We start from the raw sequence: 15,321 nt of genomic DNA on the forward strand, positions 1-15,321 counted from the left end.
ACCGATGGTGATGTTTTCATGCCTGTCATGTTGTGCTGTGTCATTGAGCCAGTCAACTGGCAGCAGTTTGATCTATTTACCAAGAAAATTTGCAACTTGGAATTGATTTGTTACCTTCATTCAGTGACTGCTAAGTAAGATGGAATAGGAGGTAAAGGGAAGTGTGTGGGGAATCTCAGCATCCTACATGATGGGCTGGCAAATTGGAATTCTTCCTGCTGCAATGGGTGTGGCCTTGCACGTGTTGTCTGAACAATCCAGGACATGTGTTGCATGACCCTTCCCTTCAGTGAAATGAGGGTCCCAGCAGCAGTTGGATGCTGTGCTGGGGCATCCACTCCTTATAGAATGGCAGGGCACTAGCAATGTTAGGGTAGCTTACTTAATATTATGGGGCTGGAAGACTCAAGGAAACAACATTCCAAATACATATATACTTTAAGCAAAATTAGCCCCTTGGGATACGATTTGAATAGCATTTAATGTCTGTCTATTTTAATGTTTAAAACAGGGGGAGGGGAAAAAATGAGTAAAACTTATTATAGCTACTTCCATCTCTACTGTGGCATTTATTTTTAATTCTCACTTCCACACTAAGATGTAGGCAATAGGATACTATGCTTATTTTTAAAGATAAGAAAATAAACAATTAAGAGTTTTAATGACTTGCTGAGGGTATTTTTTTAATCTTTATCAGTATAGACCTGACCAAGAAAAAATCTGATCGTTCACAGCAAGAATTAGGACCAAGGTGATTTTTTCCCCCTAGAGGATGTGTGCCAATATCTGGAGATGTTTTGGATTGTCACAGACAGAATGTGGTACTACCAATATCCAGTTGGTACCAGGGATGCTGTTAAACATCCTTAAATGCACAGAAAAATCCCACACCACACTAATGTGCGCAACAAAAAATTATCCAGCCCCAAATGTCAAAGTGTTAGGATTGGATTTAGGCTGTGTGAATCTAGATCAAAATCTGTAGGGGAGTTTCCCCGGTAGTCCATTGGTTAAGACACCAAACCTTCACAGCAGAGGGCATAGGATTAATCCCTGATTTGGGAAGTAAGATCCTGCATGCTGTGCAGCATAGCAAAAAACAGGGGGGAAAAATTGTAGGTAATTAGATCAATTAGTTGATCTCAGTCAGTCAGTCAGTTCAGTTACTCAGTCGTGTCTGACTCTTTGTGACCCCATGGACTGCCGCACTCCAGGCCTCCCTACCACCACCAACTCTTGGAGTTTACTCAAACTCATGTCCATTGAGTCAGTGATGCCATCCAACCGTCTCATCCTCTGTCGTCCCCTTCTCCTCCCGCCTTCAATCTTTCCCAACATCAGGGTCTTTACAAATGAGTCAGCTCTTCACATCAGGTGGCCAAAATATTGGAGTTTCAGCTTCAACATCAGTCCTTCCAATGAATATTCAGGACTGATTTCCTTTAGGATGGACTGGTTGGATCTCCTTGCAGTCTAAGGGACTCTCAAAAGTCTTCTCCAATACCATAGTTCAAAAGCATCATTTCTTCAGCACTCAGCTTTCTTTATAGTCCAACTCTCACGTTCATACATGCTGCTGCTGCTGCTGCTAAGTTGCCTCAGTCGTGTCTGTGCAACCCCAAATGGCAGCCACCAGGCTTCCCGTCCCTGGGATTCTCCAGGCAAGAATACTGGAGTGGGTTGCCATTTCCTTCTCCAATGCATGAAAGTGAAAAGTGAAAGTGAAGTCGCTCAGTCTTGACTACTAGAAAAACCACAGCCTTGACTAGACCAACCTTTGTTGACAAAGTAACGTCTCTACTTTTTAAAATGCTGTCTAGGTAGGTCATAAATTTTCTTCCAAGAAGTAAGTATATTTTAATTTCATGGTTGCAGTTACAATCTGCAGTGGTTGTGGAGCCCCCAAAAAACAAAGTCTGCCACTGTTTCCATGCTTTCTCCACCTATTTGCCATGAAGTGATGGGACTGGATGCCATGATCTTTGTTTTCTGAATGTTGAGCTGTAAGCCAACTTTTTCACTCTACTCTTTCACTTTCATCAAGAGACTCTTCAGTTTTTCTTCACTTTCTGCCATAAGGGTGGTGTCATCTGCATATCTGACATTATTGATATTTCTTCTGGCAATCTTGATTCCAGCTTGTGCTTCATCCAGCCCAGCGTTTCTCAAGATATACTCTGCATATAAGTTAAACAAGCAGGGTGACAATAGGCAGCCTTGACGTACTGTTCCTATTTGGAACCAATCTGTTGTTCCATGTCCAATTCTAACTGTTGCTTTCTGACCTACATACAGGTTTCTCAAAAGGCAGGTCAGGTGGTCTGGTATTCCCATTTCTTGAAGAATTTTCCACAGTTCGTTGTGATCCACAGTCGAAGGCTGTGGTGTAGTAAATAAAGCAAAAGTAGATGTTTTTCTGGAACTCTCTTGCTTTTTCGATTATCCAGCGAGTGTTAGAAATTTGATCTCTGTTCCTCTGCCTGTTCGAAAAACAGCTTGAACATCTGGAAATTCACAGTTCACGTACTGTTGAAGACTGGCTTGGAGAATATTGAGCATTACTTTACTAGCATGTGAGATGAGTGCAATTGTGCAGTAGTATGAGCAGTCTTTGGGATTGCCTTTCTTTGGGATTGGAATGAAAACTGATCTTTTTCAGTCCCTGGCCACTCCTGAGTTGTCCAGATTTGCTGGCATATTGAGTGAGCACTTTGGTTTGAAATAGCTCTACCGTATTTCCATCACCTCCACTAGCTTTGTTCCTAGTGATACTTCCTAAGGCCCACTTGATTTCACATTCTAGGATGTCTCGCTCTAGGTGGGTGATCACACCATCATGATTATCTGTGTCATGAAGATCTTTTTTTACATTTCTTCTGTGAATTCTTGCCACCTCTTCTTAATATCCTCTGCTTCTGTTAGGGCCCTACAATTTCTGTCCTTTATAGTGTCCATCTTTGCATGAAATATTCCCTTGGTATCTCTAATTTTCTTGAAGTGGTCTCTCGTCTTTCCAATTCTATTGTTTTCCCCTATTTCTTTGCACTGATCACTGAGGAAGACTTTCTTATCTCTTCTTGTTAATCTTTGGAATTCTGCATTCAAACACATATATCTTTCCTTTTCTCCTTTGCTTTTCACTTCTGTTCTTTTCACAGCTATTTGTAAGGCCTCCTCAGACAACCATTTTGCTTTTTTGCATTTCTTTTCCTTGTGGATGGTCTTGCTCCCTGTCTCCTGTACAATGTCACAAACCTCTGTCCATAGTTCATCAGGCATTCTATCTATCAGATCTAGCCCCTTAAATTTCTCACTTTAACTGTATAATTGTTAGGGATTTGATTTAGGTCATACCTGAGTCTAGTGGTTTTCCCTACTTTCTTCAATTTAAGTCTGAATTTGGCAATAAGGAGTTCATGATCTGAGCCACAGTCAGCTCCAGGTCTTGTTTTTGCCTACTGTATAGAGCTTCTCCATCTTTGGCTGCAAGGAATATAGTCAATCTGACTTCGGTGTTGACCATCTGGTGATGTCCATGTGTAGAGTCTTCTCTTTTGTTGTTGGAAGAGGGTGTTTGCTATGACCAGGGTGTTCTCTTGGCAAAACTCTATTAACTTTTGCCCTGCTTCATTCTGTACTCCAAGGCCAAATTTGCCTGTTACTCCAGGTGTTTCTTGACTTTCTACTTTTGTATTCCAGTCCCCTATAATGAAAAGGATATCTTTTTGGGGTGTTAGTTCTAGAAGGTCTTGTAGGTCTTCATAGAACCGTTCAACTTCAGATTCTTCAGCACTACTGGTCTGGGCATAGACTTGGATTACCATGACACTGAATGGTTTGCCTTGGAAATGAACAGAGTTCATTCTGTCGTTTTTGAGATTGCATCCAAGTACTGCATTTTGGACTCTTTTGTTGACTATGATGGCTACTCCATTTCTTCTAAGGGATTCCTGCCCACAGTAGTAGATATAATGGTCATCTGAGTTAAATTCACCCATTCCAGTCCATTTTAATTCACTGATTCCTAAAATGTTGTTGTTCACTCTTGCCATCTCCTGTCTGACCACTTTCAATTTGCCTTGATTCATGGACTTAACAGTTGATTTCAATGAGTTGCAATTCCAGGAAGGAATCCTAGTAGAAATAGAATGGGCCACTTAACTACATGAGAAAGTAGAAAATGTATATTGCTGTTCCTACAGTCCAGGGGAAATGTTGGAAGTTTATTGCCATATTTCACCATTACTATATGACTTCTCACTTATTCTTTTGAAGATAATAAAATTATTAGAGAATAAGAAGGACAATAAAATCAATGAAAATTAGTTAACTCCAACTTATACAGAACCAAAATTTACATGCATGTTAAGACACATATACATACACATATGTATGTACATATATGTATACATATATATATACATGTATAAGAATATAAATGATACATATATAAGAATATATATTATGTACACACACATATTTACTAACACATACATAATTTATTTTCTAAACATATTGTTCACAGAGTGAACTTAACTCTTTCCCCAAAGATTTATTGATTTATCTGAAGCTCTTGCAATCATTTTGAGAATTCTCCCCCCATGAAACAAATTCCAAATTTGCAGTATCAAAGTTTTCAAGAGGTACATAACTCTGAAGTCATCCAGAAAAAAATACAGAACTCAGATCTAGAAGAGGCAATCAACATATCCAAATCAATTCTTCATGGAAAGCTTCAGATACATTAGGGCTATCAATTCTCATCATAAATAAGAAAAGTAAAACATGTCATAAAGAAAATTTAAAATCCAAACACAGCTCAAATTTGGAGTGTCTCCCAGCAAGACTTTGCTATTGCATTATTAACTGTTGAATGCAGAATAACCATATAATTAGAGGAAAGAATCCTGCTTACTGTAACATAGATATTTTTAGTAGTGGTACTCTTCAATTGAAGTAATTGATTTCATAACTGCATAAGATGTCAACAAGTCAAAATATGCAAATTTCTGAAATGCTAATCAATAGAAATAAAAGTAGTAGCCTTGGAAGGGGCTACAGAGACATACAGTTAGCAAAGGACAATATGCAGCTGATGTAAATAACTGGGAGGGACTGTCAAGCATTCTGGAGAATAGAAGGTGGAATATGAAACCACAAGGGGCCTGTGAAAGATAATTGACATTGGATACCAATGTTTAGACACCCTGGGGTACACAAATATATAAGACATTGTTCCAACTCTAGTGGAAGCTTATAGCACAAGAAAATAATAAAGTTTAAAGGAAAATAACTCATTCTTACAGTTAAATGGGAGAATAGTTTCATAAATGTGTTATTTGGCTCTTGAGTTAAGCCTTAAAACTATAAATTTACATTGGAATAGATAGTGGAACAAGGAGGGAAAAATGATTGTGTTTGTGGTCTATGATAAGGACCTAATTGCTTTCTTTTTTTTTTTTAAACCCATACACTACTTCCTGTATTACCTATCTGTTGCAGAAAGAGGGTGATCCCTTCCAGGGCCTGAAACTGGGCTCTTGTCTCAGAAATGAATTGTCCGAGGAGACACATCGGCTGACAAACCAAGAGATTTTATTGGGAAAGGGCACCCGGGTGGAAAGCAGTAGAGTAAGGGAACCAGAAGAACTGCTCTGCCACATGGCTCCCAGTCTCTGGTTTTATGGTGATGGGATTAGTTTCCGGGTTGTCTTTGGCCAATCATTCTGACTCAGAGTCCTTCCTGGTGATGCAAGCCTTGTTCAACCAAGATGGATGCTGGAGAGAAGGATTCTGGGAGGTGGTCAGACATGTGGTTTCTCCTTTTGACCTTTCCTGAACTCTTCCATTTGGTGGAGGCTTATTAGTTCCATGCTCCTTACCAGGACTTCCTGTCTTAAAACAACTCATGCAAATAGTTACTATGGTGCCTGGCCAGGATGGGTGGTTTCAGTCAGTGTGCTTCCCCTAACATATCCACTGACTACCTAAGTTGTTACCGACAGATGTCTCCACAGTTCTTTACCCTCAGCATATATTCTATTTTGTCATCACCTTCAAAATTTAAGCTCTTTTAGACAGAGCAGCTGTCTTCTTCACTTTTGTATTCCCAGGTTATTATAACCATAAAACAATGTAGGCATTCTACAAAAATTGGTTGAAACAGAGAAAATGAAATCCCAGAGCAAGCCCTGCACAAGGCTGAAGACTGCCTTTACTCCTCAGGGGGAGATTATATGTGGAAATATTCTGAGACTGAGTAGAGAAACAGTCACTGAAACAGTGAGTCATTTTCAGGAAAATATTTCTATCTTTTGAAGAGCATTTGAACATATCAGCCCCTCTTGCTCACTAAAAATGCCACACATCCTCTGAAATGATGTACATAAATTGAGAAACATGAGTATTAATGCATCTATCTTTAGCGAATTCCTCTTTAGCATTATGTTATTTATTGCTTGCTCAGAGTAAGTTTACAGATTTGAGAACTATACATAAGCAAATGTTTAGTAAAATGATTTCCTCTTTATATAGAATCTCACTATGAAAATCCTTTTCCTTCACTTTGCCCCTGTGAAACATAACCTAAGCACATGGTTTCTATAACATTAGGGACAGAATCACCTATCCTGGATGAAACTTTATAGGTAACTAGGGAGCTAGGTTTACAGAGTTGTCATCTGTCTCACTCTCTGTTAGTTAGAGTTTCAGGGCATGTCTCTGTCCTTGAGACACCCTAGGAAAAGTGGAAGTGAAAGTGTTAGTGGCTTGTGAAAGTGAAGTCACTCAGTCATGTCCAACTCTTTGCGACCCCATGGACTGTAGTCTACTGGGCTCCCCCATCCATGGGATTTTCCAGGCAAGGGTACTGGAGTGGGTTGCCATTTCCTTCTCCATAGGATCTTCCCGACCCAGGGATCAAACCCAGGTCTCCCACATTGCAGGCAGATGCTTTACCCTCTGAGCCACTAGGGAAGCCCCCTAGTAGTTAGTAGCTTAGTCATGTCCAATTCTTTGTGAGCCCATGGACTGTAGCCCACCATGCTCTTCTGTCCATGGAATTCTCCAGGCAAGAATACTAGAGTGCGTAGCTATGCCTCTTCTCTAGGGGATCTCCTTGACCCAGGGATCAAACCTGGGTCTCCTTCATTGCAGGCAGATTCTTTACCATCTGAGTCACCAGGGAAGAGCTATATAATTGAAAGAAAGTGGGAGTATTAGTCACTCAGTTGAGTATGACTCTTTGCAACCTCATGGTTTGTAGCCTGCCAGGCTCCTTTGTCCATGGGATTCCCCAGGCAAGAATATTAGAGTGTGTTGTCATTTCCTTCTCCAATACAATTCAACATATGCTTAAATAACATAGAGAATCTTTTCATACTGTCTTGGGTTTTTTTTTTTTTTTTTTTTTGTCTTGGGGTTCTTAGGCAAGAAGTGGTTTGCCGTTCCTTCTCTATTGGACCACATTGTGTCAGTTAGTGGAGGTGATGGAGTTCCAGAGAAGCTATTTCAAATCCAAAAGATGATGGTGTAGAAGTGCTGCCCTCAATATGTCAGCATATTTGGAAAACTCAGCAGTGTCCACAGGACTGGAAAATGTCAGTTTTCATTCCAATCCCAAAGAAGGGAAATGCCAAAGAATGTTCAAACTACAGTACAATTGCACTTATTTCACATGCTAGCAACCTAATGCTCAAAATCCTTCAAGCTAGGCTTCAGCAATACATGGACCAAGAACTTCTAGATGTACAAGCTAGATTTAGAAAAGGCAGACAAGTCAGAGATCAAATTTCCAACATTCATTGGTTAATAGAGAAAGCAAGGGAATTCCAGAAAAACATCTACTTCTGCTTCATGGACTATGCTAAAGCCTTTGACTGTGTGGTTCACAAACAAACTGTGGGACATTCTTAAAGAGATGGGAAAACCAGAGCACCTCACCAGTTAAGAGGGTAACAGGCAGGAATTCCAGGGGTCTCCAAATGGAGGAAATAGGCTGCAAGTGTCAGACCTTTTTTTATCCTTCTCTTTAGCAGCAAGAAGAAACAAACTACAAGTGTCAGATTTTTTCCCCTTCTCTATACAAAATTAAAAGGAAGTTTCTTTTAAAATTCTGTGTTGTCATGAGGACACCTGGTTGCACCTGAACTTAACTTTCTCAAACCTTGAGCTAACCAATGTGTTTGCTTTTTTTTTTTTTTTTTTATGGAAATGTTTTTCTTAAGCTGTGTTAATGAACTATGTATTTACCTTAGACCCTATCTTTCTTCAAGTTGGTTCCACCTAACACTCAGAACTGACTTGAAAAACCAGTATGTTTTACTCATGCAAATGTTCTCTTAAGCTATTTAACAAGACTATGTATTTGCTTGGAAACCTGCCTTTCTTCAAGATTCATGTCAGTCATTTTCTGGCCAGAATGACTCACCTTGTGCCAAAGTTGTCTCAGAATACATGTTGTGGGTGGAGGAGCCTGGTGCCATTCTCTGAGTTTTGAGACATTTCCTTTCTCTAATTAGCAGCCTGCTAATAGGTATATAACTTCCTGTCAAAGACTAGCAGGGAAGCACTCTTTCTGCCCCCTTCTAAAGTCTATGTCAAAAGCTTCCTCTATCTCTTTTATACTTTAATAAAACTTTACTACACAAAAGCTCTGAGAGATCAAGCCTCGCCACTGGTCCCAGATTGAATTCCTCTTGTTTGGAGGCCAAGAATCCTGGCGTCTTTCATGGCTCAGCAATAACCTTTCACTGTCTCCTGAGAAATGTGTATGCACGTCAAGAAGCAACAATTATAACCAGACATGTTCAAAATTGAGAAAAGAGTATGTCAAGGCTGTCTATTGTCATCTTGCTTATCTAATTTATAAGCACACTACATCATGGGATATCCTGGGCTGGATGAATCACAAGCTGGAACTAAGACTGCCAGGAGAAACCAGAAAGAAAAAAAAAAAAAGAAAGAAAGACAAATATTAACAACCTCAGATATACAGATGACACTACCCTAATGGCAGAAAGCAAAGAGAAACTAAAGAGCCTCTTGATGAGGGTGAAACAGGAGAATAAAAAAGCTTCCTTAAAACTTAACATTCAGAAAACAAAGATCATGGCAGTCAGTCTCATCACTCATGGCAAATAGATGGGGGAAAAGTGGAAACATATTTTATTTACTGATAAAACAGTGTGACAGATTTTATTTTCTTGGACTCCAAAATCACTGCAGATGGTGACTGCAGCCACGATATTAAAAGACACTTGATCCTTGGAAGGAAAGCTGACAAACCTAGACAGCACATTACAAAGCAGACATTTTTTGCCTACAAAAGTCCGTATGGTCAAAGTTATGGTTTTCCCAGTAGTCATGTATGGATGTGGGAGTTGGACCATAAAGAAGGCTGAGCACCAAAGAATTGATGCTTTTGAATTGTGGTGCTGGAGAAGATTCTTGAGAGTCCCTGGACATCAAGGAGATCAAACCAGCCAATCCTAAAAGAAATCAAACCTAAATATACATTGGAAAGACTGATTCCAAAGCTGAAACTCCAATACTTTGACCATCTGATGCAAACAGCCAACTGATTGGAAAAGACCGTGATACTGGGAAAGATTAAGGGCAGGAGAAGAAGAAGACAACAGAGGAAGAGATGGTTGGATAGCATCATTGACACAATGGACATGAGTTTAAGCAAACTCTGGGAGATAGTGAAGGACAGGGAAGTCTGGCATGCTGCAGTCCCTGGGATCATGAAGAGTTGAACCATAAAGAAAGCTGAACAATGAAGAGTTGATGCTTTTGAACTGTGGTGTTGGAAAAGACTCTTGAGAGTCCCTTGGACTACAAAGAGATCAAACCAATCAATCCCAAAGGAAATCAATCCTGAATATTCATTGGAAGGACAGATGCGCCAGTACTTTGGCCACCTGAAGCAAAGAGCCAACTCATTGGAAAAGACCCTGATGCTGGGAAAGATTGAGGGCAGGAGGAGAAGGGGGCCACAGAGGCTGAGATGGTTGGATGGCATCACCGACTCAATGGAGATGAGTCTGAGCAAACTTCAGGACATAGTAAAGGACAGAGGAGCCTGGTGTGCTACAGTTCATGGGGTTGCAAAGAGTTGGACTAGACTTAGTGACTGACAACAATAAAGAATCTTAAATGATATAGTTAAGACCTGCAGAATTCACAGGCAGTTCAAGTTCCAGCAACTCTTCATGGGCCAGGGGAAATGAGTCAAAGCAATTAGAAGGGACCTAGGATCTTTCAGAGCAGTGGCAATCAGAAGCCTCTGATGTCCATAAGTCCTTTCACATGACTCTAGTGTATGCAAATTCAAACTAAATTCTTCTATAAGTTAGACTTTGAAAGTAGTAATGCAACCACAATAATAAAAAAGTAAATAGAGCTAATTAGGTGAAGGGAGATGAATAAGACGTCCACCTCTATTTAGTATCAGTGACAATCACACTAGGGGAAAAAAAAAAAAAAGCCTGCACATGATCAGGCACAGTATCTGACCCTTCATAGGGAACAATAACAGGCAGTATTAGCTGCCTCCCAATAGATTCACCCTTTCTTCCTTGTTAATACTTAGAATCTTGGCAGTATTCAAAGAAGCAATGTTTCCGGATAAACAGTCATTTTTACAGCCTCCCTTGCTGATATGAGTGGACATATCAGAAACACAGTCTGACTAAAGAGGCATAGTGAAAATTTTCCTCAAAAAGCCTTTACTTTCTTGAAAAGTGGGACATTCACAGCGGCTATAGCTTTTCGTATCTCCTATTTTAAAGCAAGCCCCACTTTTCCCTCCAGATAATACCCAATCGGTCCAATTCCCTTTCCCACATTTTTTCTCAAATAAATAATTTGCATTTTCTTTTCTCACTTTCTCTACTCTCACTCTATTTTAAACACATTCCAGCCAGACATTCACCCACCACTCTACTAAAACTCTGCTCACAATCACTAATGCCCTCCAGCTGTCAATACCATGATTATCTTTCAACCCTCCCATTGGCTGATCTAACAGGAGATTTTCAAACTCTTGAACAGTTCATCCTTTTTCAAACACTCCCTTAATATTCTTCTGTTAGGAAGAAAATTCTCTTCAGTTTTTCACTGCATTTTCCAGCTTCTTATTTTTGTCTCTGCACTGGATCCTCCTTATATTCCTGAATGCAATGTGCTGGCTTGCAGAGCTTGGGCCTTAGAACTCCTCTCTCTCTTCATATGGTCATTTGGATCAACTCTAATCTCAAGTCTTTAGACCACCATCAATTCACTGAAACCCTCAAAGTTTTATCTTGGTTTTCAAGACTTCAGGTTTTAACATTATCATCTGAATCTCAAGCACCAATCAAAAACTTAACAAATTCAAAACTGAACTACTAATTTTCTTTCTATATGTTCTTTCTTCATTTAAGGCAACTCCCTAGTTTCAGTTGCTCATGCCAAAACCTTTAACATCATGCTTATCACTCTCTTTTACTCACACCCTATGTTTCCCAATCACCACATCCTGGCAGGTCTACAGATTATATACAGAATTTGACCATTGCTCACTACCACCGTCATTTCTCACAAGATTATTGCAATATTCTTTCATATGTTCTCCTGTTTTCACTGTTGCCTCCCTATGGTCTCCCCTCCCCAGAAAAGCTAGGGCATCATATCACAGTTTAAGTCAGGTCATATCACTTCTCTGTTCAAAACCTTCCAAATGAGTCTCTTTGGAGAAAGATAAAAGCCAAAATCTTTACATGGCCTCCACAGTCCTGTATCACCCATCAGTCTCTTGTTCTGGCTTTCTTTTCACTCTTTACTGGTTCTCCTCATCCTAGAAACACTTCAGGCAAGGTCTTGCCTCAACATTTGCAATGACTCTTCTATCAGGCATTTCCCTCAGATATTCATGAGTATTTCCCTCACTTACTCAGTTCCCTACTCAAAGGCCACCCTACCTTCCCTGACCACACCACAGAAGACAGCCATTTCTCCAATCATTTTTCCCTCCTTGTTTCCTACATACCCTGCTCCATTGCAGTGCCACCTACCACATATATATTTGAATATTTGTTTATTCTCTGTGGATTTTCAGTAAAATATAAACTTTGAGAAAACAGGCAGATACTGCATACCTAAAATAATGTTTGATACCTTGTAGGGTATCAATGAATATCTGTTTAATGGATAAACAAGGGAATCAATGAACAAATGAATAATTATGGCAAGCTTCTCTACACCCATCAAAATTATGGGCAACCCAAAACTTTAATTAACATGATAAAATACTGAAAATGCAGTAAGTTGACCCAAAAAAATAATGTTTTGAAATTAATTCCTTATAATATATAATTAGGCACACACGCTGAATATTAAAAGTGAAAGTGTTAGTCACTCAGTCATGTCTGACTCTCTGTGACCCCATGGACTATAGCCCTTCAGGCTCCTCTGTCCATGGAATTCGCTAGGCAAGAATACTGGAGTGGGTAGCCATTCCCTTCTCCAGGGGATCTTCATGACCCAGGGATCAAACCTGTGTCTCCCGCATTGCAAGCAGATTCTTTACCCTCTGAGCCACCAGGAAAGCCCCAAATAATAAAAGGACTATATAAAAATATTGACAATGATTTTTATTGTTTGGAAGTGAAATGTCTTTTACCATTATAGCCTCAAACTATTAACCTACATGTATTATTTTATATTATTTTAGAACTACAAAAATAAAAGGAATTATTTTTATTTTATTTTTTTTTACATGTTTCAATGCCATTCTCCCATATCATCCCGCCCTTGCCCTCTCCCACAGAGTCAAAAATAAATGCCATGAAAAAAAAAAAAAGAGACACAGATGTAAGGATTTATTTTTAAAATAAAAGTCGTATTACCTTAACTTTTACACTTGTGTTCTTCCCTATGTTCAACATAATGCCATGCATATAGTGGGTGTGTCATCAATATGCATAAAATAAGTAACTAAAATGCTACTTTAATATAAACATTTTCAAGATCAGTTTTAATTTCCAGCAACAGCATTTCAAAAGCATTTTTATATATTCAGTCAGATTGTCATTCCATATACATTTTTTTTTCATATACATTTTTAAAGCAGAAATTTTGTCAGGCAAAATTCTAAGATTATAGGAGTGATCATGACAATTAAAGCTTCACCTTACAGAACTTACTTTCTATTACAATTGAGACTTGCTAAATAAGTTCTACTGGCTTCCCTGGTGGCTCAGATGATGAAGAATCCACCTACAATGTGGGAGACCTGGGTGTGATCCCTGAGTTGGGAAGATCCTCTAGAGGAGGGCATGGCAACCCACTCCAGTATTCTTGGCTGGAGAATCCCTATGGACAGAAAAGCCTGGGAGGCTATAGGTCATGGGATCACAAAGAGTCAGACATGACTGAGTGACTAAACACAGCACAGCTCAAATAAACTCTATAAGGGCTTCTCAGGTGGCTCAGTGGTGGAATGTGCCTGCCAATGCAAGAGGCATGGGTTGGTTACCTGGATTGGTCAGGAAGATCCTCTGGAGGAGGAAATGGCAACCCACTCCAGTATTCTTGCCTGGAAAATGCCATGGACAGAGGAGCCTGGCAGGCTGCAGTCCATGGAGACACAAAGTCTAACATGGGTGAACAACTGAACAGGCCTGCACATCTCTATAAATTTGTAAAATATAAATAATAATCATGTATTAAGCATGATTCTCTCTCTGTCCTTAACAATAAAATGTTTGTTGCTGTTGTTTATCTTTCCCTTTCTTTCTGTTTGTTGGGTACTGTAACAAAATAAGGAAACTACTTGATTAAAGCCAATATGATAATCTTTTTGGAGACATGTTTTAAATGCCCATTCGAGTGTGCCTTATTGATTTATTTTCCCTTAAATATGGTGTGATAAGCTATAATCATTACTGCTGTTTGTACATTATCATCATCATATCAATTTGTGTTTAACAGCTCAGAGGTGAATCACATGAAGAATATTAAAGCCATTTACACAGAAAAATACACATTTTGGAGTACAAACAAGTTGAATATTTTAATTTTTACTATTACAAATACCAAATGTTGATAAATTTAACTATTCATTTTGGGTTATTATAAAGTGAAATCATGTGAATTCATTAGGTTATCAGATCCCAAAGCCATTTCGTTACCTACTTAATTCTTTTTTCTTATTTCATGCATACCAAATGCCACCTGATTAAAATTTGCTTTTTGATGTAATTTTTCTTCAAAGTTAAATGATAAGTGTTGGTGAAGTTCCTGTGAGGATAGACTTGACAGTGATACCTTTTTTGCTAATATAGTTAAATTATCATTATGTTGCATATTTTAATGCAAAACCAATGTGCAAATAAAAGTCTTCCAGAGACATTTCTGTGATGGGTGACAACTAGATCATATTGAATATGAGGAGAAATGCCAACTGCACTCTACTGATTATGCAAATAATTAAATATTGATAAGCAATGTCATATTTCCTTAGACTATTATGAATGCTGTTTCCAAAGCATGATTTCCATAACTATGTGTTTAATTAAAATAAGAGGAAAAGCATAGTCTAAAGTATAACACATATTTGTATGGTGATAAAAAAAAAATCTTGGAAAACACTGTAGTATTTCCTAATTATATCTTTCAAATATTAGTTACCCATTGTCACCTACAATTTATTCTATCTTTCTACAGAGTAATATCTTGCTTACATTTTTGGCTATGAGTAAAAGCAGTATATACATAAAAACATGTAAATACTGACTAGCACAATACAGTAGCTTTGTCTATATTTCATGAGGTGTTTAGCAGTTGTCTGACACAAGAATGAAACTACAATAACAAACAATATTTAAAGCTTTATAATTTGCTTCAAAATAGAAAAACATTCTAGCATTATATATGATGCTAAACAGGGACATGGTATCAAATACAGATGAAAATTACATACTCTAACATATAACAGATTGCATACCTATATCTAGGAATAAACTCAATGGAGATTTTTCAGACTAGAAAATGGTTTATCATCAGACATTATATGTCATTGTTCAAAAATTTTTAATGAAATTTTATTTTCATAGGCATTTTATTCTATGTGGGCTAAGTTAAAAAGGTGTTTGTGTATGTGTTTCCCTCCCTGGATTAAAGTAAATAAATTCTGGTCTAGTTTATTTTGTCTTGAAGTACAAATAGATGAATTAAAGTTGGTCCATATTATTTACTGTACTCTATATTTCTTTGTGCACTCAGGCAAAAGAACAGAAAATTGAAACAAAAATGTGATGAAAGATCCTAATATCTCAA

Source organism: Cervus elaphus, chromosome 11 (genome assembly GCF_910594005.1).
Source record: "Cervus elaphus chromosome 11, mCerEla1.1, whole genome shotgun sequence".
NCBI lineage: Eukaryota > Metazoa > Chordata > Mammalia > Artiodactyla > Cervidae > Cervus > Cervus elaphus.